Below are 26,437 nucleotides of genomic sequence, written 5' to 3'. Positions count from 1 at the left end.
TTCAAGTCTTGACTTCCTTGACCACACAGACAGCAATGTAGCAAATTGTGATGATAGTTTGTGATTGATATCTGTGCACTGAGAACTTAGTTGAGACCACCATGTCATTTCATACACACCTCTGAAAAGCTATCCCATATTAAGTATTTTTCATTTAGTAATGATGAGGGTTCAATTTAAACCAATGACATAGGACGTGAAAGGCACTGTATCCTCTAAACTCCAAAGAGAAGGAAGAAGTTATTTTTCCTTAAATAGTTCAGAGTTGGAAGACAAATTTTGCTTGTGGTAGCATTATAAAACCCATTTTTTCCTCTCAAAAGTCTGTGAAAACTAGTTTACTTTAATTCTTTTGAAATTTGTAAAATCATCACCAAATTACTGACAAAAATGTTGACACCATCAATTTTTCTACTGTTTTAAATTGCTGATTTTCCTCTCTGGTTCCCTCTTTTGATCATTATTCTGATTTCTTTATATCATTAAAATACATCACTCAGTGTTAGAATAAAGTGTCTGATTCCTTTCTTGTGTTGTGTGACAATTGTTTCTTCACCACAATCCCAATCTTTCTTTAAAAACTTGGTTTATTTTTTTTCACTGTAGAAAAGTGCAATAGCTCTTCATCATTATTTTCCAGGCCCTCTGGTAACTCAGTTTCCAGCACACCTGTGCCCATTTCCTTCTACTCTCTTTTCCAGGGATCCTCCTAATTTTTTCTCTTCATTTCTTTCTCACATACTGTCTCCTGTGGCTTTAGAGAAATACGTTCTTGTTGACCAAGAGCTTTCTTTCTCTCAGCCACTCCTTAAACCTCACATTCTGTTAGTACTTCCCACAGCAGTCATCTCATCCAGGAGCCTCTGGAATCTCACTTTTCTCGGCTGCTGCCTCTTGTCTTGATGTTATTAGTAGGTATTATTAGGCAGGACCTTAGTCTCTAATGTATTCTGTATATTTACACCACTATTCAAAATTTTTAGATGATATAGTAAAGTTAAGAGGTACTATAACATAATATTGAAATACCATATGGTTTAAGATTCTTCAATACATCAGCATTTCATAGGAGGTAACTCACCTATAGGCATTTCCAGTCAGTTCCGTCCATCCATCTTTCTTCAGAGAGTGAAGGGAAAGAGAGGTTAATAGTGCACTTGATCTTAATTACCCAAGTCAAAGAATTAAGCACAACAAAACTCAAGTTTTCTCTAACCTTCTAATGAGTTTTTTGGTTAGAGTGCAGTATTAACAAAAAAACCCCACTAATGTAAAGTGACAGCTGAGTACAAATGTGGACAGGGATTAACTAGGATAAAACAGATTTAAAAAAAAAAAAAAGCTTATGCTATGTTGTGTCGGCTGGCCAAGAGCTACAGCAGGCTTCACCAGTTACTGGGGCTCACTACCTGGTGAACGGACATGCCAAACGGGAACATCGTGCCTGTTCCTGCTGCTGAAACTTGACCCATACCCTAATGGTCCCTAAGCAGCTGCTCTGCCTTGTGAGCCAAGACCCTCACCCAGAGCACAACCAGTAGGAGCTGGGTTAAGCTCTTCTAACAACAAACAACAACAACAACAACAACAACATTTAGCTCTTTTCATCTTCAAAGATGTTTACAAATATTTATCAGTTAATCCTCACAATACCCCTGAGGAGCTAGTTATGTCTAATATTGTTATTTCCCAACAAGCATAATTAGTCCTAACTGTGTCTTGTTTAATGTGACTATTTACAGAGAGGGAGAATAAAGCAGGCACTTTCAGTGTATCTATACTGCAAAAACAGAACCTGGGGCTGCAAGTCTCAGAGCCAGGGTCAACTGACTCAGGCTTGCACTACAGGGCTAAAAATAGTAGTGTAGGTGTTCCCAGCTGAGCAGGAGCAGGCTCTGAGCCTCCCTTCCACCCCACTCACCAGGTCTCAGAGCCCAGGCTCCATCCTGGTGGGAAAGTCTACACCATAGGTGCTGGAACTAGGAGTGCTGCCGCATCCCCTGGCTTGAAGTGGATTCCATTTGATACAGGGTTTACAGTGTGGTTCAATGGCTCTCAGCACCTCCACTATATACATTGTTCCCAGCACCCCTGGTTTTCATCCTGTGAGCCTAAGTCAGATGACCTGAGCTCTGACACTTGCTGCTACAGGAGAGAGTGTGTGTGGTGTGCAGAGTAGTGTAGTCGTACCCAGAGAGGTTACATGATTTATTCAGGCCATAGATGAAGCCAAAGGTAGAACTGGGATTATCATGTAGTTCCTGGTTCCAGTCCTAGCCTTGAATCACTGGATTACAGCTCCCTTCACCCCCCCTCCCCCGCATTCCCCTTTTTGAGATAAATTGCTTTTTCTATAGTGCACAGGCTTCAAAGGAAAGATTTTTTTGTTCCTCCTGTAGTTGAGTCAAATGTCTTACTGATTAACTCCCTCCCAAAACAAAGTGACTGATTACTTTTTAACCTCTATAGAAACTGATATGCCAAATTAGCATTCACTGCACACTCTTTGGGATTTATTAAAATTTGATTACAAATACTGAAAGAAACACATACTGCATCTTGAACAGCTTTAGAGAAATTCAGTCTAGACAATCCTTTAAGAATGAGCCAGCTTTCGCATATCATGAGAGAAAATGTTCTTTCCAAGTGTTATTTCCAGTTAGAAATTTAATTTACCCCAGTAGAATGCAGGAGCTCTTTAATACACAGTAGGTATATACAAGTAAGGTATTTTTAAAGAGTCAAAAACATTCTATAGCTAAATAAATACAGAACTGACTGTAATAAACACATGTAAATGACTTTCATACTTCAATGATCACTCAAATTTAGGTCTCAATTTCTAATCATGGATCCAAGAATTTTGAAGCAATAGCAAATAAGGTGCTTTTTTTTTAAAAAAATGTTTATATTCTTTTGCTGGCATGGATTCAAGTGACAACCTACACTCGAGTATTCTGGGATAACTTTAAACAAACCTAACCTGTAGAACCTAAGATCTGTTCAATAGGATTTTATCTTTTTTCACAATTGTAGTATTATGTAAAATAGTCACCAAAAAATGGTGGTAAACTAATTTTTGATAGTACAAAAGAAACCACTAAAAGTAAGAAAGCCGGCTAATATTTTTGTCCAAGACAGCTGTCACAAGCTGCTGCTGAAGCAAGTTCCTCAAAAATTAAAGAAAAAACTAACAAAAACACAAAAACCAGGAGCAAGTAACATACCAAATCCACACAGTTTTGTGAGAAGACAGCCACAGACCTCAAAAACTTCTGCACCCAGTTGGAGGACAGAGTAAAATAGCTTCACAAATTGGCGGGTCAAGAATTTCTTGCCAAGCTGCCACCACATACTAAGACCTTTTGCCAGGTAACAAAGACTTCTTGCTCAATAGTTTCAGACCATGTTATTTGAGAAACTCTCTCTCCTTTTATGATCATGCCATAGCCCACACAAGAAGTGTTGCATGCTGGTCAACTGAATGTGAGGATTTGAATCTCTAATTCCAATCCTCAAAACAAGATGCTGGAAGAAGCTACAACCAAATGGCTGTGTGAATATCATTTTTATTAAATGAGTAGATTAATTAGATACCTCACAAATTGCTAAAATAGTGCTAACTTCATAATTTAGGAAATTTGCCCCACTCTCACTTTTTGTTAAATTTCTTTTATTGAATATCTGCGACAAAAATAGTCTTGGACAATATGGGCATAAACACCAAACTAAGGAAACACCCCTCATCCCCTAGAAAAATATATATTGCTGTGCCTCTTATAAAATATACAAGACTCATCCCATAGCAAACATATTCCAATAATAAGAAATACAATTTCAAGTCTAGGAAAATCTAAATTGAGATTTGAATTTATGGTATTTTTAGAATTTAGAGAGAGAAGAATTCATGGTTGATTTCTAAATCCTTAATCTCTCCTTTATTTTACAGTTAAAGTCTTAAGAGGAAACCTTGAAGACAGAAAATCATTGCCTTATCATAGGATAAAAATATATTTATTATATATAAAGCAGTCTTCCAGGATAGAGCATAGTAAAAATAACAATTGTTGAGAAACCTTCTCAGGTCTCATGGATAATATTGAATACTATCAATACTAGACATCCAAGATAATTAGTATTTTTTATTACATTTACACATTTTTTGTGATCTGAAAAAATTAAGTACTACCAATATTTTTCACTGCACACTACTCCTTTGTAAATTAACATGGCTTGAAAAGGAGATAAATGAACAGCCCTCTGTATTGCTAAGTCAGGGTCCAATTTTTCACACAATACCTCAAATAATTTTGACAATGAAATAATTTGGTTATTACTCTCAGCAAACTTTGCTGAGCCTATTACTTGAAGGTTATGAGGTCTGGATTTATTTTGCAGGGCCTCATCTGTGCCACAATTCAGCATTATTATTAAATACATGACATGTCAGAGCTATTTTAACCTAGCTTAATTTGATGTCTTTATTATCTCCTCTTAATTATCTCTTTTCAAGTTGTTAGACTATAATTTCCAACTTCTGATCCATTTTCTTGTTAAATTGATAAAATGGCTCAAGTTGCAGTACTTAAAATTAAAAAAAAAAAAAAACACACAAACACACACACAATGCAAAACAACTACAGGCAGTTGTGACTCCCAGAAATTTAACCTGCACCTGTTATCTAAGCAACAATCTTATCACAAGTTTTACTGAAGCTTTGTTTTTCCTCTTGTTTTATTACTGTAAGACAGCTGTCTCTGTGGGAAAGATTGTTTTTTTAATCTTTCTTGAGCTCACTTAGCAACATGCCAGTTCAGATTGTAGGTAAAAGGGAAAACAACGAGGAGTTCTTGTGGCACATCAGAGACTAACAAATTTATTTGGGCATAAGCTTTCATGGGCTAAAACCCACTTTGTCAGATGCATGAAGTAGAAAATACAGTAGCAGGTATATATAATACAGGAAAAGATGAGAGTTCCTTACCAAGTGGGAGGGTGGGGGCAGTGCTAAAGAGACAATTCAATTAAAAGTAGAATACCAAAAGAGGAACAATCATTTTTGTAGTGGTAATGAGGGTGGCCCATTTCAAACAGTTGACAAGAAGGTGTGAGTAACAGTAGGGGAAAATTAATATGGGGAAATTAGTTTTTGCAATGATCCAGCCACTCCCAGTCTTTATTTAGGCCTCATTTGATGGTGTTGTTTGCAAATAAAATTTCAGTTCTGCAATTTCTTATTGAAGTTTTTTTGTTGAAGAATTGCCACTTTTAAGTCTGTTATTGAGTGACCAGGGAGATTGAAGTGTTCTACTGGTTTTTGAATGTTATAATTCCTGATGTCACATTTGTGTCTATTTATTCTTTTGCATAGAGGCTGTCCAGTTTGGCCAATGTACATGGCAGAGGGGCATTGCTGGCACATATCACATTGGTAGATGTGCAGGGGAACAAGTGCCTGATGGTGTGGCTGATGAATTCAAAATAACTAATGAAATCAATAAATTTGTACTAGTTTAACTGAAAGTAGATTCTATCCTTATGTGGCTTTGCTAGAAGCATGATATGTAATTTCTAAAGAGCCTATTATAGAGAATTAGAGACACTGTGGAATAATTCTAATACTACACTTTTGCACTGTTATAGCAGCTTTCATCCACGGATCTTAAAGCATTTTACAAATATTAATCCTCACAACACACTTGCTTGGTGAATATTGTAATGCCCATTTTACAAATAGGGAAACTGAGGTTGAAGGGACAAAGTAAGCCAATGGCAGAGCTGGGAACAGAATACTGAAGACTTGACTCCTTTTAAGTCCCCTACTTTGATCACATGAATCCACTCTCTGGGGTTACTTATATTTTAATCCCGTAAGCAAAATTAAAGGCTAAATCACTTCCTCAAAACCCCCAAACCAAACAACAAAAAATCCACACATTCAACAGGTCAATTATCTGAATAATCTGTCAGCTCTGGGAAACAGCAGAGTTACAGCCAAAGGTTTTAGTCTCTTGAGTCACAGGGTGGAAACAATTAAAAGATGTTCTGTGTCTGCTATTCTTTGAGATTTATATCTGCACTCACTAGATGCTTGCCTTGCTTCCTGATATTGTCCATTTGCTCCACTAGGAATATTCACCTGACTCAGTTAAGTGAACAAGAATTTGGCAGGATATTTTTATGTTTAAGCTAAACCTCACAGTAAAATTGTTTGTAAACTGGCTGGTCTACTTGCTCTTTTAGACTAAGATTAGTCTGTTGTGTGTTACAAGGGAGTATGATGTCTAGCCAATTACACAAAGCCATACCTAGCAGCAGTCAGCACTAGGTCATAGCTCTGTGAGCCATATGAATGAGGAAAATGTTATTTAAAAAACAGCCCATCAATATGAGCTGTATAGAACAATGGGAACTCTTTCCTATGTATTTTAAAGCACAAGCTCAATTGCTCTCCTACAGGGCTCTTATTTACATTCCACTCAGCCTCTGTCACCAGGCTGAGTTAAACAAAAGAGACAGATAGCAGGAACTGTATATCCAACAGCAGTGATCTCTCTGTTTTATTAATCAGAAGCTCTAAACAGAACACCAGAATTCTTCAAGTAAATCTGTATCAAGTTCTGCTGTTTTGGTTTGCAGGTGGACTGAATTGTCAGGATCGTTATACAAGATCATCATGCATGGAGCTTCCTCAGAAGCTAATAAGAGTTTGATATCATCATTCAGATAAAACTAATAATGGGCTTTTGGTAGGTTAAACATAATCACTCAGATTATTTTGTTGAAGTGACACCCACACTTCTAATACAATTACCTAGAGATTTTCAGTTCTGGTTGGCCAGGACCTCAGTTTTAAATCTATTAAAATGGATGTTGTACATTTTGGACTCAAGTATTTTGTCCCTTCTAGAATCTTTACAAAATTTAACAGGGAGATGTGGTGCTTATTCACTATTAGGACACCAAAACATTCACATTCTTTTGTGGGGGAAAAAAAAAAAAAGATTCTCATGTTTAAAAAAAGCAAATGTTGCTATACTGTTATAAACAGAATACAAGTTGTGTAAATAGCTCACTCTGACATCCATTGTGGCTAGTGTAATAGGAATCTTTCTGAAGGCAGTTCCTATTATTTAGAACAAGATACATGCCATGCATACCAGCAGCAGCTGACACCAAAATTAGTCCTTGTTGCATCGACACAAGAAAAAAAAAAAAAGAGTTCTTAAAGAAAATATTTCATTTCCATGGATTAGTCAGGTTTCTATTGCCACTGTATTGTGTGTGGGCTATATCCTGAAGTCCCTTTTCAGAGTCAAATTCTCCAATCCTTTCTTGAGCAAAACTCCCCTTGAAGTCACAGAGAGTTTTGTTTGAGTGAGGATTAGAGATTGTGGCCCTCAGTTTTACATAGTCCTTACTTCAAAGAGGCTGGGAAAATGAGACAGAATTTTAGTAATAGAATATGGAATACAATTTTTGTGTTGATATAATATAAATCTAGAAATTGTGCTAATTTCGTGGTCTCTCATATCTCAGCTAAAACTAAAAATTCCAACTGGTTCCTAGTAATAAAGACTGGAAAATATACCCATTGCTGAAAAATTCAATAGGGTATATACACATTTTAGACAATTATGTGTAGTTAATATATCTGTATTAAAAAGACGATTATTAAATGCTACACTTTTTTCCATATGAGACTACCTGCTGTAGGTTACATACTTTCGTCTTTGGATATTACTGCTACCTTATGAGAAAAAGTTAAGTTGTGCCCAGAGGGCAGAATCTCTATCATTCATCATACTTGGAATGAAAGTTGTGTTTGCTGGTGCAGAGATGTCAAGACTATTGTTTTCTCCAGTGGGCCAGTGTTTTTGGCTCTTTCCACAGGTCTACAGGGAAACTAGTGCAATCTATTGTTTTTTTCCCCTCAAGTTCAAGCCTCAGCATAGAGGAATTTAATATGAAAGAGAGATGTGTGTGTTAGGGACCAGCATCATCATTGAAATGTTTCAAAAAATCATATTCTGCTTCCCTAACTTAGCTCATAATTTGATTATCCAAATCCAGAGTTCCCAGAGGCTCTGACAAGACATTCTAAACAAGCATTTCTCTCTTTTCTTTTAACGTGTGCATTTCTCATGTTATTCTAGTAAAGATTGACATTTGCTATGAGAACTTCTAGGAGCTATCTTGGATTTTTTTCAGGTTGTTGCTCAAGTTCAGAAAGAAAATATTTTTTTTCCAGGAAATAAATGAGAATGCATGTTTAGGTTCCTTGCCTTTCCACTGTGAAGCCATAGTTTGTCACTGTCACTGCTTCTAAGAACATCAGCATACAATAGTTTTAAAGTGACTTGACCGTCTGTTTATTTTTCACATTTTTGAGGTTAAATGATAAATTGGAGCAATACTAACATGTACTCCCCCTCCATATTCTTTTCACTTGCGATCCTGAAGGAACAGAATCATCTAAGAAATATGGCATATAAGTGGTTTAGTTTTATTATTTGATGTTTATAGAGAGCATGTGATATTTACACATACTAGGCTCCCTAGCAATGCATACGCTTGCCTCCCCACACTGAAGCTTGTTATTACTTCATCCCTTTGACATGCTTTTCATAATTTCTACTTGAATATCCTCAAATGTATGTGTCAAGTATCAGAGGGGTAGCTGTGTTAGTCTGGATCTGTAAAAGCAGCCCAGAGTCCTGCGGCATATATTCACCCATGAAAGCTCATGCTTCAAAAACTTCTGTTAGTCTATAAGGTGCCACAGAACTCTTCCCAAATATATGAACATTTAAGCAAATTTGCCCGGGGGTGTAGGCAAACAGAGCATAGTCAAACGGACAGAGCAATGGATGGCAAGCCAGTGAGTAGTTCATTCGTAGCTCTGCCACAAACTCACAAGCATCTGGTCAAAGTGCTCCATTATTTATTTTAAATCAAGAGAAATAAATATTTTGCACTTGCAGAATTTATTCATTTCATCTGAGTGGCTCAATGCACTTTACAGACACAAAGTCAATCAACATTCCATGAGACTAAGAACGTAGGACATAAGAACAGCCACACTGGGTCAGACCAAAGGTCCATCTAGCCCAGAATCCTGTTGTCCGACAGTGGCCAATGCCAGAAGGAATGAACAGAACAGGTAATCATCAAGTGATCATCCCCCGTCACCAATTCCCAGCTTCTGAGGTTAGTAGGTATGTATTTGTTATCCTTATCTTACAGATGTGTAAACTGGGGCACAAACAAGGGCCACTCTAGCTATAAGAAAACTAGGCAGATACCTAGGGCTGCACAGGCTGCTGGGCCAAACCTGAGTGCTGCAGAGACCCTGTGTACCAGGTCACAACACCTTTCACCCAGATTTGACCCAGCTTCCCCCGCCACGCCTGTGTCATGAAGGAGGAGTGGCCAGGCCAAACCTGAATAAGTGGTGCTTAGACCAAGTGCCCCCCCCCCATATACTTCTGCCATAACCACCAAACAACCAGAACGCTCACTGCCCCTCACCCCCAGAAAGTCTGGGAAGAGGGATGAAGGAGTGCCGCCTGGGTTGAGAACCTTAATTCTAGGGACAGGAGGGGTGGCACGCTGAGGTTTTGCCTAGGATAGCAGATTGTCTTGAGCAGCCTGTGGGCCCAGAGACAATGAGTATGGCAATTTCCACTCTAAAGGTGTGGGGGAGGGGGAAAAGCTCTGTGTGTAACATGAGCTACCCAAGGGAAGCAGTTAAAACAAGACCTACGTGGCCAGACACAGCTCACTAGAGGGAGCACTTACACCGTTGCCTTGGAATGTTATCAATATGTTCTGCTGAAAAAGATTGATTCATAGCTTGAAGTCCTTTCAACTACTGAAGGCTGAAAGAAAATAATAAATCTTAATAAACAGCTATGAAATCACCATTGCAATTTTCTAGGAAGCATTTTCCTTTAATGAAGTTTGGCCTTAGAACAGAGTATTTTGACAAGCTGAATACAGTACTAGTAAAAAGATATAAATGAGTGAAGAAATCCCAGAGCCCGCTCTAGACACATTCTTTTTTATCCCCTTCCACAATGGGAAGTTGCACCTGTGATAATAAAATAATCTGGTCATCACATGGCCAGAGGAAAGAAAAAAACTAGTGGGATCTTGACAGTCCATGTAATGAGAGTTTAGTTGTTTTCCTTTCAGCAGTTTACTATTCTGTTCCTTTATTAGGGACAGGTTCTGGTGTAAATAACTGCCCAGCCAAAGGATTAAGTACAATCAGTACAGTCTGACAGGTGGCAAAAATGCCTCTGAAAAGGCTGCTGCACACCAAATTTCAATCACAGTAGTCTCTTTCTTAAAGAAGGCAGCTCTTATTTCTGCTGCTATTTTATCTGCCTTTCCTAGCTAGATTGGAGGTGCTTCCTGGGACTAATCTGTATCACAAACATCAGCTTGTGTTATTCTTTTTAAAGCATGGAAAGCTTGTATATTTAACACATTTCATTTTTATTTAAAAAGTTTGCTGTTTTGTCAGTTACGTAACCAGAAGTTGGCTGCAGCCTGCCTTCCAAATGAGAGGGTCATTATTAGCCTCTGCAGCACTCTCAGGGTGTGTCTACACTGCAGTTAAAAAAATCTGTGGCTGGCCTGTGCCAGCTGACTTCTGCTAAGGGGCTCAGGCTAAGGGGGTGTTTAATTGTGGTGTAGACATTCGGGGTCAGCCTGGAGCCTGGGCTATAGAACCCTCTGAGGTGGGAGGTTCCCAGAGCTCAGGCTGCAGCTCAACTGATGTCTAAACTGCAGTGACACAGCCCCTTTGCCCAAGCCCCATGAGTCCAAGTCAGCTGGCATGGGCCAGCCACAGGTATCTAATTGTAGTATAGATATGCCCTCAAGGTATTGTAGGGGAGCTGCAATTCCCAGCTCGGACACTCCAGGCCAATAAACCACTTAATTATATAAAAGCAGCCACCGAAATCTGATGAATCAGGTCATTTGGCCTAATTACATGTTAACAGTTGTCCCCAAAGGCACACTTGTGAAGGGATACTATAATATCCTAGCATAGCAGACCAAAACGCTCCACTGGTGTTGTATTGCTCTAGGTCATTACGGTAAAGTACTGTGGGAATTATGATGTTTTTTAAAAGAGGAAAAATCATAATTTTCTCTGTTGGTATTAAAGTTATGTTTCAAACAGCTGGCAGATAATCCCACCATAAACAGGGATTGTCACTGATGGGTAACAGGGGGTGCTGCTGTGAAGTAGTTCCAAAGTAGACTCTCTTTCTCCATATCTAATGGGCTCTCATGCAGCATGCTGTTTCATACAATACAGATAGCCCTATTTATAAGAAATCATAAGCTCTATAAAGAAAGCCACTGATACAGTAGAGCGGATGATAGATTTCTTTCTATGTATTTCTCTTTTTTTAAAAAAAACAGTTCTTTGATTTTTATAAGTGCTCTGACACTTGCAGTGCAAAAGCTTCTCAAAACCGATCAATCAATCCTGGAGAACCATAGAAGGATCAATATGATGCAGAAAGAACAAAACCCATTTCTCTTTGGAGGCTCTTAAAATGTCAAATATTTCTATATTAGCGGTATTACTACGATTTTACTAAATGCTTGGGAAGCGTTAAAAAAGTCTGTTTTGAGATGACTGTACAGGATTAATATAAGACCCTCCCTTGTGGGAGTACAGAGCACCAGCTGCTAAGGTACAGGGCAGGCCCATCTACACTGAAACCCTACTGACGTATATAAGGCAGCTCCAACAGAGGGAGCATAAAAGTCTAGCCTGCCCAGTTATATTTGTACCCATTGTCATCTAGTCCTGCCAGGTCTGTGACTTTTCTACATTACTGATCCTGCTGTTGCCACTGCGATGGGAACACTGGACGATTTTTGGAAAGAGGCTGGTACAGACACAGCTCAAAGTTTTTCTGAAATTCTTCTACTTTTGACTTAGTACTGGTACAGCTCTACCTCCATCAGTGACTGTGGAAGTAAGCTAAGGTAGAACAAATTGTAGAAGCATCAGTGACAGCTACTGAACTACCAACACAACTTCCTGCAACACCAAGTTCTTGTGAGGAGACTTACCTCCAAAGTATATGACACAAGGTGGTTTGATTCTAAACCAATGAGACACGGAGCCAGCTCCAAGGTCTTGGAAAAGAATTTAAGTGACGGGATACTAGATGCAATACAATTCTCTGTTCATGAGAAAGGGTTTGAATACTCATGAGGTAGTGCTCATTCCTTCTGGGAAAACAGAATACAGTGAGAAAACATTTTCAACATTGGAGTTAAATCTTGAGTCAGACACCAGTACACTGACATTAGTGGTGTGAAGCATAAATAGTTCTGTCTCCTTTACGAAATTCCAAAAGGCATCTACTAAAGCAGGAATTTTTGTTTAGTCAGCCATTAAATATAATCACCCAAAGATATGACAAATCCACAAATCCATAGAAACCAAATGCCTCTCAATCTCAATGTGTTTATAGAGTACTAGACACAATCCTGACATCAGTACTTGGCACTGACAAAACTGCTGTACAAGATGCCAATATGAAGTTGTCTCCTCTCAAGGTGGTCTTTCTTATCTAGTGAAAGAGTGTACCTGTTCCTCCTCCCATTTGCCAAATGTTCTCACACACAGAAGAGAACACCACCAGCCTAACCTACCGAGATGCTGCCCAAAAGTTCTTCATTTCACCGAAGAGGTGTCCCTAGATAACATCCTCCCATCCGCCAAATGCTTCTTCAGCAACCCTAACTCAAGTCCAAGAGCCAAGACCCCACACAATTATGATTCATCTGTTATTCCCTCCCCCTAGTCAGACATTGAGAGGGGCCCTGCAATCTCAGAAGAGACAGGCTCTTTAGTACCCTTGATCATCCCCATAATCATCTCTTAGTCACTGATGCAGAGTGGCTGTAACCTCAAGGAGGAAGAGAGAGGCAAGAAACCTAATTCAGTTCATTTCATTCACAGTTCTTAACACTGCCCATGAGCTGAGGGCCCATACTATGCACCATAGGACCCTACTGGTGGCCACTGGACTGCAGGTGCTTAAGGCTTTGAGTAATCACAGATATCTAAAGTTACTTCAATAATAAGATGACAAAAACTGGTCTGTTAACTCCACTGGGTTGGCAAGTTATTTTCTTGAAGAATGAAAACCCCAATTAAAATATAATTCGTAATGGTGGGCTTTACGATAATAAGAGCATAATATGTTATGGTGGTTTTATGTGATGTTGATAGATTTAGTGTCAAGGGGCGGCTGATGTTGTCTATGGTGGAAGTGGGGAAAGCATAATACTCTTAAATCAGGATGTGGGCAATCTTGTACTGTGGCCTGGCTCAGAGTCTTTCCCTTTGTGTTAAAGATGTTTACTATGGTAGTATTTTTAGTGCTTAGGATTTGTCTAGGTGCTTAATCAAATTCAGAAAAAAAACCCCAAATTAAAGCCATTTCTACAATAAAAACCTTGAGGAGGTGGGGGAATAAAGGGTAGTGTGGGGAGAAACTCATATCACATCTGAATAAATGTCCAAACTTTTAAATTGCATTTTATGGCTTCTTCACTATGTGGAATTTTGTTTGTTTTTGTTTTGTTGAAAATTATCACACTAAAGAAACATAAATAAGGTAGCTAAATCATCTGGGTTAAAGATAAATTCGTGGCTGGCTAAATGCACCAGACAGGCAGCAGGAAATAGAACTGGACAGGGCTATTTTAGTATATTTTTTTGTTGAAAAATGTTGATTTAGCCAAACCAAAGCAGTTCACAGGAAATAGTTTCCACAAATTTCTCAACTCAAAACAGTTAGAAAAGGTGTCTGAAACATTTCATTTAGACATTTTCTATATGAAAAATCTCATTTGTTTTAAATTACTTTATTTCAAAATGTATGCTAGCTAAAACAAAAGTAGTGAAAATGGTTGAAATTGAAACAAACTAAAATGTTTCAATTGATCCAAACCTTTTTTTTTAAAAAAAAAAAGGTCAGTTAGTGAAAATGTTGAGATTTCAAAATCTGAATCTCAAGTTGGAACAGGAAAAGTTTTTGAACTCTTGAAAAATTTTACTGGGCAGGAAGCCACCCTAGTGGGAAGTTTCAAGTTATCTACAGAACAAGTAGAACATGGGCAGCATCAGTGCAAGCAGATTCCACGTGTACACTGTCTCTGCCCTCATGCATTTCCTTGCCAATAAATCTTAGTTCCTTGACCTGGAGAGAGCATAAGGGTGAACAAAATTCAGCATCCTTCTCCTACTTAGTCCTAGACTGCTAACAAGTGTTGACTTTAATTAACTTAGGTACCTGCTCACCAAATACTGAGCTGAAACCACCAACTCATTTAGCAATCACAGAATTTAAAATATTGTTTCTTAATATAGCTTCCAACACATTGCAAACAGGTCCTACATAGCAACACAATAAAGTAGACTTTAAAGAAGGTTAACAAAATCCCCATGAAGTGTGACTACTTATCATGGAATCAGACAAAAATGTCATCTGCAACACCTGCTTAAAAAAGTAGAGTTATTGAGAAAATTCATGGCAGACATAGTGGGAATATGAAATACAGAAAGATATATAGAAAGAGAATGTAACAGAAGATTAAGAATTTTCAGGGTGTTTCTCAGCAGGTGTGCAGTTCCTAAACTCTGAAAACTCATTTCTGAAATAGGAAAAATTGATGTTCAAACTGAACAGACCTACATCTTAGCCTAAAAACCACAACTCATATTAATTTATCTGACTTTACATGGTAATATTTTACAAGCAGACCAAGGACCACAGTTAGCATTTAAGAAGTAAAAGATTGCATTTGTGGGGGAAAATATAGCATCAATGAATGTACTTGAAATCTGAAAGTCTCTGCTTTTAGTACAGTATCAGCCACTGAAAAATAAAAGCCAAGCAGGTCTAAGTGCCTAAATAACGTTTTGATGGGAAAATTGTATCATACCTCCTTCTAAGCTAACCCTTCCATGTAAAATCATGACTTATTACTCTCGCCTACTTGAGCAACTGCAAAGCTTCATAGATATGACATGGAAAGATTGTTAGTAATGGGTAACTTGGCTTGTAATAAAACTAGTTTACTTCTTTTTGGATTTAAATTATATTGGATGTAAATGGATAAAATTGTGCCCATCAGACATTTGGACAAGTATCCAGAAAATTAAAGTGGTTAGGGCACTATTCTACAATTCTGGAAACCTGCATTCAAATATCCGCTGTGAGGATAAATAGATTAAAGACTATGACGTGCTCAGATATTATGGTAATGAGGTTCATATAAGTACCTATGATAGAAATATAAAGCACAACAAAGAGAAGAGAAATGTCAACCAAGAATCGACTCTTTCAGATTACTAAGTCATTCCACTCAGGCAAAGACTCAAGAAATACACGAGTCATGCACCACATTTTCAGTGTCAACAAACTCAGGCTTCATTGGGACAAGGACAATGAATTCCACTATGGAGGACTATCCCTTGAGAAAGCTCATGCTGCATCTCCCCAAATATTGGGAACTTTTAGTGAGATCACCCTCAGTTGATCTAAGTGTTGTAGAGATAGCAGCACATAAGGAAAGAGGGGCTCTCTAAGAGCTTGTCTACATGGCAAGTTAGTGCGTGACAAGCCAGAGTGTAAATCTATAGCTGGTGTGCTGTACAACCAGACTCTGGCTTGCTGCACACTAACTCACAATGTAGACGAGCCACATGGTAGCAAAGATCCAGAAGATCATCAGTACTATGTAAAAATTTAATAGATAGCTAGACTGATTGTAGCCAAAATTCATTTCCAGTGCATCAAACAAACATCTTCATGTCCATTCTTCCTACAACCATCCGAGTATTTTTACCACACCATTTCCCTATAGCTGGATGCCCTTCCTCAGCTGGTCCTTAAGACTACAACTCTCTCCTCATTCAAATTCTTCCTGAAAACAGACTTCTGTTGCAATACATAAGAAAAGTTATAGTTTTACACAAAACCTGTACAGGAATATCACCATGATGTGTATTTTCACTGATCCACTTATCAATATTTTGCTATGTCATCTCCCCCCCACCCCCAATTTATTTTGTTTGCTCTACTAATGGCATATTTAATTAGGGCATAAGCTCTTCAGGGCATGTAATTTTATTTGTATCTAGTATACCTCAGGCTTTGAAAAAATAATGAGGACTTTTCTTCAGTCTCTATTACATACATTGGTGGTTTCAATGCAGTTCCAAATGGACAGGTGATCACATAAATTACTAACACAACTGGCACTGTAAACGTGTGGACTCACCCCCACAGCACCTCCCGCTGGTTGCTTCAGGGAATTAGCTCAGTCCCAGCCCAGAGCACCCTCTGCAGGCTGGTGATCCACCTGTCCTCTGCTGGCCCCCATGTTCCTCCCTGGACCCTGGTGCCCTTATCCCAGGGTTCTGCCTCCTGCAGTACCCCACAATCTTAGTGGGTTTCCCCACCCCCAGGGAATCCCCACATCACCTCAGTCATGGCTACTGCCAGTCTCCATTTAGCCCCCTACACCCTGGGGCAGACTGCAGTGTATTAGCCAATCATCACAGGCAACAAGGGGTTTGGACTTTCTGCTTTTACGCACCCTCCAGCTGCCCCTCTGCAAGCCCAATACCTGAGAGGCCTAGAACTAGGCCCTGCAGCCTGGGGAGTTGCTAGCCTAGGGCTTCCCAGCTCTGCCTTCCTCTCGGTCCCCTGGGTGAGTTCCCCAACCAGCCTCTCAAGTCAGAGAGAGACTCTCTACTGCTTCTGGCTCCCTGGCCTTCTTATTAGGCCTTGTGGCTCAGTTTGGGGCATGGCCCCAGCTGCAGCCACTTCCCCAATCAGCCCATCTTAAAGGCTGCTTTCTCCAGCCACGGCCCCTTGCCAAGGCTATTTTAACCCCTTCTGGGCAGAAGCAGAGATCCACTCTGCTACAGGCACATATTGGCAAATCCCAGAAATGAAGCTGAAACTTGAAAAGGCCATGGCGACTAAGCATGTTAAGGTGGCTTCTGTGGTGCTAGCTGTAAATATTTAGGAGGCACAAAACAAGAAAGTAAGTGTCTGTGTAAACAAGAAATAAACTCAGTCTTGCATTCACTTCAGCTATGCTGTGCTGGGTCTCTAATCTATGCATTGTGTCAGACTGGGATTGACTAAAGACCCAACAGATCACAGAATACTTCTGCAAAACAGGGATAAAGAAAATAAACAACTAAGCTCTCTAGGACCTTGATACCAGACACACCACAGAAAGAGTGTAAACAGGAAGGGCTGCTCTTAGAAAGTTTTGTAGATGCAATATTTACTACTTTACCCATCACAGAAATACACCTGCAAGAACTGAAAAAGCAGCCAGAAGCAGATGAATTACTGAGCAAAGAAGGCTGGACAAAACAGAGAGTCAGAAACTTTTGGGGATTTTGTCACAAACCAATATCAGTCATTGAAAGCTGGTTACCCTATATCACTGCAACAGGAAATCCTTGGCAGTCTGCATGAATGATAGCAAGGTATTACAAAATGCAAGAAGAGAGCTTTATGAAGCAAACAACTACAAGAGATATGTGCTCACATGATAACCAACACAATGGAGCCCATAGCTACCATCTGCTTTACCAGAAAGGATCTGGCAGAAAGTTGGGATTAATCTTTTCTATCTGGATAATACAACCTATTTTTTGAGGACTGATTATTTCTAAATATTCACTGAAGTTGCCAGGTTGCTCAACACCACATCTATTTCAGTTGTGGATAAGATAAAACTCATCTTTGTCCATTTTGGGATTTCAGAGCTAATCATCTTTGACAATCCTCCTCAGTTTTCCTCTGATACCTTTAAGAGGTTTGCAGATATCTATGGTTTCACTCATATCACATTCAGCCCACAATTCCCTCAGAGTAATGGTGAAGCTGTACATGCAGTAACAACAAAAACATAAATTATTTCTAAATCCTCAGGTCCTCATATTTTCCTATTGGCCTTCCAGTCAACACCTCCAGCAAATGGATTCGGCCCTGAAGGGCTCTTGATAGGAAGGAAGTTGAGGTTCATTATCCCAACCATCCGTTCCCAACTTGACCTTGCCAGCCTGACTTCCAGAGAGCTACAGAAGAAAGAATATTGATCTAAAACCCATCAGAAGGAGAGGGGCTTTGACAGGAGCCATAGGGTCACATCCTTGGGAGTACTGAATCCAGGAAATCTTGAGTGAAAGATTCTCAAGAAAAGGGGACAGCACAGGGATATGCAAGGACACCTTGATCTTATTTAGTTAGGGTGCCAGAAGAAATCATCCAGAACAAGTGTTACATAGTGTTGTCTCACCAGGTGGACCTCCAGTACACCCTGACCATTAACCCTGACACTGAATCTATGTGGGCAGGCTGAGTAGTGTTCATAGAAGTGTCAGTCTGTCCTCTAGACACCTGCCCTGCGAGGAGACATCCAGCAAGAGAAAATGGCCTCCTGCCTTTCTGAAGGATTACATAATATCTTGAGAACTCAGGAAAGTCAGAGAACATAAGATCATAAGAACAGCCATACCGGATCAGACTAAAGGTCCATCTAGCCCAGTATCCAGTCTTCCGACAGTGGCCAATATCAGGTGCCCCAGAAGGAATGAACAGAACAAGTAATCATGAAGTGATCCATCCCCTGTCTCCCATTCCCAGATTCTGGCAAACAGAGGCTAGAGACACCATGCCTGTCCATCCTGGCTAATACCCACTGATGGGCCTATCCTCCATAGGACTAGTAGCTGAATGCCTTAAATGCGTTGAATAAATCTCTGACACAAGGCTGAAGGTTCAGGTAGTCTATTCTAACTTTCATAGGGCTGTTCATTCTTGTTTTGTGTTGATACTTCATTTCTGTTGTATGGTTTTATGTAAAGTAAAGTTTAGATAAAGTTTTAACACTCTTCTCTTTTCAGAATAGGAGATGTGATGTTTGTTGTGAATGTTTACCATGACCACTAGGCGGTATAGGGCAAGGAAATAAGAGTTTGTACAAACTAGGGTGACCAGCTGTCCCAATTTTATAGGGACAGTCCCGATTTTTGGGTCTTTTTCATATATATGCTCCTATTACCCCCCACACTTGCTTTCTGGTCACCCTAGTACAAACAGGAAATCAGGTCAGTCTTATATTCACCCCATCCATACTATGCTGGATGTCTAATCTCTACAGTTTCCTCACTGAGGCAAGTGATAACATTCAGCATTACATTTCCTCCATTTTCTTATAAAGTTGAGGCTTATAAAAGTGCTCAGTGTGGGCCTAATTCTGCTCCACCAACTTTAGTGAGAGCAGAGTTAGGCCAATGCTAGAGGCTTTTGGAAAAATTCCACCCTTTCTCCTTTGAACACTTATTTAATAGTAGCACTTTAGTGTTTGCCCATAAAGAACAACAAGTTCAGCTGAAGATGAGACTAGTATTTTTCACTCAACTTTTATGATGCTTGTTTATTAGTCTCATAGTCCTATAATCATTGTAGTACCTCCCAGTATGAGTTAAAATGAAGCATATTTCTGGCTACTACTGAACTGACAACATCAGACTCTTACTATGGAGACAATAGCATAGCAGTTTCAGTGTTATGATGTACGCTAATTAAGCATACCTGTTTGTTTCCTGACTCTTCTCCCTGGCATTAAAGGAGCCAGATGTTTCAGGAGCATATGCTTTTGTCTGTGTGTGGGTGGATAAGTGGTCAAATCCAAATGCATGAAACACCTACCCAGTGCCAAACACTGGATGGCTTTGAACTGAACTCCTACACATTATTGGTTTAGCAGAAAAAACATACACTAGTTCTCATTAGCCCTGCACATTTTCTGTTCATTACACTGCAGAAATAAAGCACAACAGAGGTATCTACATTTGCACATCAGGCAGCATGCTCATTAACAGAAGGCAGAAGGGGACAAAGAAAATGAGCAGAAGCAGTAGCGGCAATGGCATTGACTTCAGGTGGCTGACAGGAGGTGGGCTCACTGCTGACGTGACCTATTTCTTTCTTTTATTGCAACTGTTGTTATGTTTGTCTAAGTTTATCTTTAGCTGTTTATGCTAGGCGTCATTTCTATAAGGAGGACACAGACAGTGTCAGATATAGAGCACTGCAATACCAAAAGGCACAGCCCACTAAAACCAGACTGCTGTATAAGCTACATCCCACAAATCAAGGACTGTGAAAAAAAGAAGCTGCTTTGTTGGCCCAGGGTGTGGCAGTGCTGCAAGTTGCAATGCAGGGACACAAGTTAAAGCCTGAGCTTCATCTCTGGGCTAGCAGGAAATAAAAAAGGTATGATAGTCATATTTCAGTCCAAGGTTGAAGGAATGCCTTCATCACCCTTAGCAAGCCTCTCTAAGCTCCTACACAGCGATTCTGGATGACCAGCGTGATATACCTAAAAGGTGCCCAATTTTCAGAACCAACAAGAACTCTCTCTTTAAAATTCAGGCCCCTTTACAGTGTCTCAAGTTGGGCACCCAAAAATCACTGGTCACTTTTGAAAATTCAGGCCCTACTATGTGGCATCATTTGTCCATCAGCTCCAGAAACAGCTGCATACATCTCTGTTTAAATGAGGCATTGGCATTAGATATGAGATGGGGAGCATCTAGATGATTTCCCTATTCCTCAAAAGTGCAAGCTCTGCAACTGCAGAGTAAGAGTTTGTGGGTGTGTTTTTTTTAAGTCTGTACATTCTTCAGGGGCGGGATTGTGCCTTCTGGTTGCGCAGGTGCCCCAGGACATTGTGCTATGAGGATACAGATATTAACTGTAAGTCACACAATGCATATACATAATTTTCTTTTACACAGTCCTTTCCAACAAGTCACTACACTCTATCAAAAAGGAATGTTGCCATTGTTTTCTCTTTCTGTTCCCTGGACTAAAGTTTTCAGGTAGCTCCAGTCTAACAACGTGTTCTGTATGCACCTTCACAACAGACCAGTCGTGACAGGACAGGTTTGGACATGACATATTTACAGCTAATCTTTTCTAGCAAACAGAAAATGACCTCTCATGTAAGAGCTTTTCCTCGATTTATCCAGCAGGACAACTCTAAAGAATTCTGGAACAATTCTAAAACTAGCTTAAAATGAAAAATGACACCATCTCAGATTCTCACTAACTCAGCGAGGGTCATTGCAGGATGTCTGTACAGTCAGTCATTTGCTGAGGACGTTTATGTGGAAGACTTAGACAAGTTAAATGTCTTCACGTCAGCAGCGCCTGATGAAATATACTCTAGACTACCTGGGGAACTGACTGAAGAGATCACTGAACCATTAGCGACTATCTCTGAGAACTCATGGAGGACAGAAAAACTCCCAGAGGACTGTAAAAGGTCAAATATACTACCTATCTATAAAAAGGAGAATAAAGAACAACCCAGGAAAGTATACAACAGTCAAAGGAAGGTGATAAGTAACAATCAACATGTATTTGTCAAGAACAAATAATCTCAAACCAATCTAATATCTTTTTTTAACAGGGTAATAGGCCTTGTGGATGGACGGTGGAAGCAGAAGAGGTGATATATCTCAACATTAGTAAGGTTTTTTATACTGTCTCATATGACCTTCTCATAAACAAACAAATATGTGCTAAATGAACTTACTATAAGGTAGGTGCACAACTGGTTGGAAAACCATCCTCACAATCAAGCTGGAAGGGCATATTGGGGGTGTGGGGTGAAGGGGGGGCACGCAAGGATCTGGCCTGGGTTTGGTTTTATTCAGTATCTTCATAAATTATTTAGACAATGGCACAGAAAGAGTACACTTATTCCAAGTTGGGAGGATCTTGACAAACTGGAGAAATAGTCTGAAATAAACAGGATGAAATTCAATAAGGACAAATGCAAAATACTACACTAGGAAGGAACAATCAATTGCACAAATACAAAATGGAAAATAACTGCTTAGGAAGGATTATTGCAGAAAAGGATCTGGAGGTTATAGTGGATCACAACTAAATATGAGTCAACAATATAATCCTGTTGCAACAAAAGCGAACATCATTCTGGAATGTATTAGCAGTAGTGTTGTAAGCAAGACACGAGAAGTAATTCTACTCTACTTAGTACTGATAAGACCTCTGTCTAGTACTCTGTCTAGTTCTGGGTGCCACACTTCAGGAAAGAGGTACACAAATTGAAGAATGTTGAGAATAGAGCAACAAAGATGATTAAAGGTCTAGAAAACAAGGCCCATGAGGAAAGATTAAAAAAGATTGGGTTTGTATAGCTTGGAGAAGAGAAGATTGAGAGGGAACATGTTAACAGTCTTCAAGTGCATAAAAGGTTGTTATAGAGAAGGGTGGTAAACAGTTCTCCATAATCACTGAGGTCAGGACAAAAAGTAATGGAGGGTTAGGTTGGACATTAGGAAAAACTTCCTGTCAGGATAGTTAAGCATTGGAACAAATTGCCTAGGAAGGTTGTGGAATCTCTGCCACAGGAGATTTTTAAGAACAGGTTAGATGAGCACCTGTCAGGAATGTCTAGATAATACTTAGTCCAGGGAACTGGACTGGATGACCAATCAAGATCCCTTCCAGTGCTACATTTCTATGATTCTGCAGCACTATTCTGTTAAAATACTAAATATTGCAAGGTTACCTGTGATACATCTTAGTACCATTGTAGCAGTTAAGGTTTCTCTGCACCTTGTAATGCAAGGCCTTCTGCTCTCATTGAACTCCAGAGAAATTAAAAACTTAAGCTTTTTTCAGAAAACAGATAGCAGCTAGCAGACTGGGTGCTGTTTGTACTAGTGCTTCTACAGTACATCACCTTTTCTTGCAGGTTTTGCTGGATCCTAAATATCTGTTCTAAGCTGAAACTTGCCAAGCTTTGTCCAAACTAGGCCTCAATACAAGATCGTAGAAGGGGCACTGTTACCTCCCAAGCACCCTATTGCAGCTGAGTGTGGCTCTGCCAGGACCTGTCTCAGTTTCCCACCTCAATGAGATAACTACAAGGCGACATGAACAGTCTGGGCAAGGAAAAGCCAAGCAGCACTCTACTTTACAACAGTATCTCTCCCTTTAATGAAGCCCTCTGAAAGGAGCACTCACACAATGCTTTAAAGGCTCTTCCCTGAGAGCCCAGATAAAACATAAAAGCCCCCAGACAAGTCAGTAGGTTCCAGCAGCAGCTACTTCTGCTATAAGGTCTTAGGCTTGTCTGCTGCCTGGAAAATTGTGCAGTCCTTCCCCTGTTTGATTCAGGGTCTTTCCCAGGTCTCCCTATCTGGAAAGCTTTTGCCTAGTTAAGTCTCCCTGGGAGCTTTCCTTCTCTGGAGCTGTTTTTTTAATGAGTCCTTCTCTGAGGCCCTTAGTCTTTTCTCATACCTACATGTTTCCCTGCCTAATTGACTTCCCCCTAGCTACTCACTCAGTGAGTTAACTATACCCAGTTGAGCCTGAGTTTCCTCATTTCCCCTTGCGGAGCATGTCAGAAACAGGCTGGGCTCCTTCCCCCTTCAGAAGGCCATCCCTCTGACAAGGATCTATTGGATATAAGTGTTCAAATTATAGGGTTTTATGCTATTTCTAAGTTAAAAAATCAAAGCCAAAAAAGCCAAATGCTGCCTTAATGGACAACCCCATTGAAATCAGTGGATCATCACTCTGCTTCATTATTCTTTCCTGAGTGCTGGTCTGATTTATTTCTGCCTTATTCTTCCTGCTTCTCCATTTTCATTTCAGATGGATCCATGAGGTATTTTTGGAATATTATTAGCCTACATTCCAGCATGCTGACCCTTTCACTTTTAAAATAATTTACAGCAGCCAGAACCATTCTTGGGGCCTCATGGGACACAAAGTGACATGGTTTTTGATATGAAGAGTTTCAGTCTAACGCCAGATATGGTACAACAAAGTGAGTAGCAAAATGGTAGGGCAGAGATGGGGCCACAGCTGTGAGATTAAATGAAACATTAATGAAGAACGGGGCTAAGATGTTTATTAATTTTAAAGGTATAAATAAATTTAATCTTTGTTCATTTACTTCTCAAAAGTCTTGAGGCAGAATGAATCTTGAGGAAACATGCCAATGAGAAGAGGATGTAAACATGGGGTACCAGCTCAGGAAGTTTGTTCCAAGTGTAGGGGCTTCACTTAAAACACAACTGAATTGGTTGAGGAGAAGAAGCCAAATGAGGCATCAAGATAGGCACGTGATAGGGGAAACCCAATACAAAACATGATCAGATAAATAAGGACATCTAGAATTATGCAGGGCTTTTATTTGCTTTACAATTTTGTCCCCAGCTGATGACACACAGCTTGGACCAAACTAAAACTTCAACTGTTCCTCTAATTTTCCCTTCATCATCTACTTACACACTGAATGGAGCTTGTTTGTGGAGAGTTATCCAGCCTACTCTTTCTGTACGGTTGAGTATTACAGTACTTTTATGTAATATTAAGTCTTTAAAACACAGATATCAGGACAGAAGATGTCTCCAGAAGTTTACTGTTGAAGTTTGACAATACTACCATTTCATTTATTTGATGTGCACACAGCACAGTTATCAATGCTCTAAAACTGCCTGTATCTGATAGCAAATATCTCTGTTTAAAATTACACTAAGATGCATTTCTGCATTAAGCTAAGATGTTCATATTGATATGATTCCGAGAACTGAAGGGCAGCCAGGTCAAAGTGCAAGTTTACCACATGGTTTTGCTGCTGTTTTTAATATAGAAGTCAGACTTGCAGAGACTACCACATCCCAGCATGCAAAGAGCCAGCTTACCCTGGAAAGACCATTGACAGGAAGATGTAGTACTGCATACAGGAACCTTTAGGAGTTGTCTACACAGTCTCGCAGTGTGGATGTCAGAGGTGTGAAGTGTGCACTAAAGTGTTGCTCTGTAATTGCTCCAAGTAAATTCTTCTAGTGCAAACTACAAGGTACCTACTTTGCCTTAACGTAGTCCCATTTCCAACATGACTATGTTAATGAAAACTACTGTAGGTATCTTTTAGTTCATGCTAGAATGAGTCTAGAGCAGTATTTCTCAACCAGGAGTACGCATACCTCTGGGGGTAAGCAGAGGTCTTCCAGGGGATACATCAGCTCCTCTAGATTTTTGCCTAGTTTTACAACGGCTACATAAAAAGCACTAGCTAAGTCAGTACAAACTACAATTTCATACAGACAATGACCTGTTTATACTGCTCTATATACACTATACCCTGAAATGCAAGTACAATATTTATATTCCAATTAATTTTATGGTAAAAATGAGAAAGTAAGCATTTTTCCAGTAATAGTGTGCCGTGAAACTTTTGTATTTTTATGCCTGATACTTTTGTAAGCAAGTAATTTTTAAGTGAAGTGAAACTTGGGGGTACACAAGGCAAATCAGACTCCCGAAAGGGGTACAGTAGTCTGGAAAGGTTGAGAGCCACTGATCTAGAGGAGCAGTTACAGAGCAACACCTCAATGAGCGCTCCACTCACACCCTCATAGTTCACATTGTGGGGCCATGTAGACAAGCCCTCAGTCTCCATGGGCTGCACATCTGTATTAAAAATGAAGACTGCTACTATCCACTCCATTTTGTAGTAATTTGATGTCTGATTAGTTTTTTTGAAAGAAGGCCAATACAGCCCTTTGTTGGGCAACATTTTAGTAAATGACAATATCATGATCACTACTGGGATATTAGATGTAGCCTAATTTTATCTGTTTCAGCATTTAAATCCTTTTTCAATGTTGTAGATTCTAATGGACCTGAAGTACTAAAGAAGCATAAAATTATTCCTGCGTATATGCAGTATTGAAACATAATGAAGGGGTTGCTGCTTTCAAAGGACACTTTTGTTGTAGGAAAGGGAATTTCTCTTTATCACCACTTGACAATGGACAGTTAAGAACCCAGCTAACCCAAAATGGAAAATAATTTAAGAATTAAATGGGACACTAAAACGCTGCAATTTTTTAAATAGCATGTGCATTTATTAATTGAACGTCAATTATTTCAATTGTGTAGTACATGGGGAGGCAAAGAAAACTGTGGCCAGCAACTGATCTTAGTAACATCCATGAACACTACTGAACTCGATGGATTTATGTGAGACCATAACTTGGTTGCTGGTATTTAAAGTTCCAGTAAAGTACAAGTGGTGCCTTTAAGTTTTCTTTTACCAGCTGCCCACTTACCAAGGCTTTGCTGTACATACCGTTGCTGTATATTAGAGGTATGTGTAATATTCACAGTATAATTCCCTGAATGGCAAAACACTTGCCTAGTAAACTAATTTGCTGGTGAACACACAATGTACTAAGGAGTTCTAAAATTCAAAATGCTACGTGTCACATATCTGAGGTAAAAATAACTGCATTTCAGA

The 26,437-nt window shown here is 39.5% G+C and overlaps 1 long non-coding RNA gene across 1 annotated transcript; it reads left to right on the top strand.

Annotated features, from left to right (window-relative positions):
- Positions 1-5,183: 5,183 nt before the first annotated feature.
- LOC115647909 lies at positions 5,184-25,685 on the top strand. The gene is made up of 4 exons (XR_003999408.1): positions 5,184-5,251; positions 22,505-22,511; positions 24,171-24,173; positions 25,672-25,685. It is a non-coding gene; the product is annotated as an uncharacterized LOC115647909 (long non-coding RNA).
- The last annotated feature ends 752 nt before the right edge of the window (positions 25,686-26,437 follow it).

This window comes from Gopherus evgoodei, chromosome 1 (assembly GCF_007399415.2).
Source record: "Gopherus evgoodei ecotype Sinaloan lineage chromosome 1, rGopEvg1_v1.p, whole genome shotgun sequence".
NCBI lineage: Eukaryota > Metazoa > Chordata > Testudines > Testudinidae > Gopherus > Gopherus evgoodei.
The sequence above is the reverse complement of the archived record's forward strand: the minus strand, read 5'-3'. Positions and strand labels throughout refer to the sequence as shown.